Genomic DNA, 2,614 nt, shown 5'->3' with positions numbered 1-2,614 from the left:
ATAAATAAAAAAAGAAGATAGACGATGAAAGTATTTAAGGGTAAACAATAATTAGTTTTGTTACTCTTGAAATATATCTACATCTATATCTATCTATCTAGAGAGAAAAAAAATGTAACTATAATTAAAAAAAGAAATTTGTACATAAAAAAATAACCCCCCAAGAGTAGGTCAGTATGTAATCCAAATGGCCAATTTAGTTACTCTTCAGAAAAATCATGTGAAGTTTATAAGGAAAATTATGTTTGAAGTTGATAGTTCAAGTTTACACTTGTGGTGGGCACAGAAAAACATATAAAGTTGCCAAATCACTGTGTTATACCCCTGAATGATGTAACATTGTGTGTCAACTATGCTTCAATTAAAAAAAGTGTCAAAATATGTTCAAGGTCTCTGAATCATCTATTGTAGTCATTAACCTTCAGTCAGCAGATTCTCTAACAGGTAACAATTAACTTCACTCAACTAGATGTGATGGCTTTGCTTGCTTCCAGTGTTGAACAAAAAGAAACTTGACTGCCTGAAAAAATATTTCAGTAACAAGGGAGAATATATAAACAATAATGACTGAAGAATTATACATGCTATATTTTATTTTGCCATGATTATCTTTAAAAATAAGTTATTTTGTTTATTTTTTTAATATTTACTTATTTTTGAGAGACAAACACAGAGCATGAGCGGGGTTGGGGGGGGGTGGGGTGCAGAGAGAGGGAGACACAGAATCTGAAGCAGGCTCCAGGCTCTGAGCTGTCAGCATAGAGCAGACACAGGGCTCAAACCCAGGAATCCTGAGATCACGACCTGCGCCGAAGTTGGACACTCAATGACTGAGCCACCCAGGCTCCCCTCTTTAAAAATCAGTCCTTAACACAAAATACACACAAAGAACACAAGGTAATTCTGGGAGGGGATGGATATGTTTAGAACCTTGATTGTGGTGATGGTTTTGCAGATGTATGCATGTGTCCAAACTCACCAATATGTACATAGTCAACATGTGCAAATTTTTGTTTATTGATTATACTTCAATAAGGCTTAAAAAAGGCCATTCTGACCTCCCCCTCATCCCCCCATGAGGATTCTCCTCTTTATATCTGGAAGGATTTTCTGAAGTAGTCAGCTTATTTGTTATATAAGCTTGAGTATGCATCAGTTTCTCATCTATAAAATTGAAAGTATTACTACCTTGTCACATTGTTAAGGATAAATGAATTAGCACAGATGAAGCCCTCTGAATAATGCATAACACCTAATAAATACTCAATAAATTTTAGGTGGTGTTGATAGCCTCAGGATTGGGTATCTCCTTGGTTACCAGTTGCGTTCATATAAAACATTATCAAAGTGTGAAGTCCCCTACTTTAATAAAATGTGCAGCTTGTCTTTTTTCTGTATAAGGCTAAAAGCTCTGACCAGTTTTTGTTTTTTGTTTTTTGGGTGTTTTTTTTTTTACTTTCAGGTTTTTGTTTTTTTGTTTTGTTTGTTTGTCTCTTTTTACAATCTCTGGAAAATATTTCCAAATTGCACTACCAAGTATGTGTTTATTTGGTTAAGTAATTTCAAAAATTCCAGCAACCACCTACTACTGTCAGTATTTCCTACAACTGCTCATGTCAACAAACCCTTCACACATCTTTCCTGGCGCTTCCTTCTTTGTTCCTACAGCCCATTTATTATTGCTTATGGTTAGGTAAGCCACTGTTCTTCTGTCCTTAAATGACCTGATAATTTCTTCTTTCTAGCAGTTTTGGTATTTTAAGATATATTATGTTGTATATAAGTTATACTATGTAACACATGGAGAGGGAGGGAGCAAGATACATTTCCTCTGGCAGATATCACCTTAATGTATTTTCAGTTGATACATGTGTAGAGGTTTCAGAATCCATGTTTAGTCAGCCATAGTGGTTTCATATACGGTTTTCTCAGGCTATAATAAAATATAAACAGTATTTCTAACATAGCGCTTCCTGTTCTCTTTAGAAATCATTCTCTTCTCATCGCTTCTCGGCCTTTTGGCTAAGATCAAGTGTAGAAATCATTCTCTTCTTATTTATGTGGATCTCGTCTCAAGAACATGATTCTATCCACTTTCCATTTATATAAATTAAAGAATTCATTTTGAAATACTAATTTTCAATACACTTGGAAACAATAGAAGGTACCTTGGGTAGTTATAGTGTAAAGTTAGATTTTACTTGCTTTTTAGAGACAAACATCTGTGGATTAAATGATTAGCCACTATGTGTCAGTGTTTGGCCTTTATTGTAAAAATCTGCTTACATGGATTAGAAGGATTTTTGTACATAAAAAATAGGTCACCAATGGAATAATGAGCACGGATCATCTCTTTAACAGTGTAAAATGATATGTCTTGTGATTCACTTAAACTGAAATTTGAAGAACAGAATTTATGTTTCAGTGATACTTTAGATTGGTTACATTATCAGTACATTTTACTAAATGTCTATTTCTATTACTTATTGTTTTTAAGTATTTGAAAAAAATATATACCTTTTTTATTTGTTCTCATCTGAGTTACTTTAAGACAAGATAAAATAATTATTTCCAATTTTATTTCACTTAGGACTTTGGTGTGGATTTAACTTTT

Source organism: Panthera uncia (genome assembly GCF_023721935.1).
Source record: "Panthera uncia isolate 11264 chromosome C1 unlocalized genomic scaffold, Puncia_PCG_1.0 HiC_scaffold_4, whole genome shotgun sequence".
Lineage (NCBI taxonomy): Eukaryota > Metazoa > Chordata > Mammalia > Carnivora > Felidae > Panthera > Panthera uncia.
Note: the sequence above shows the minus strand (reverse complement) of the source record.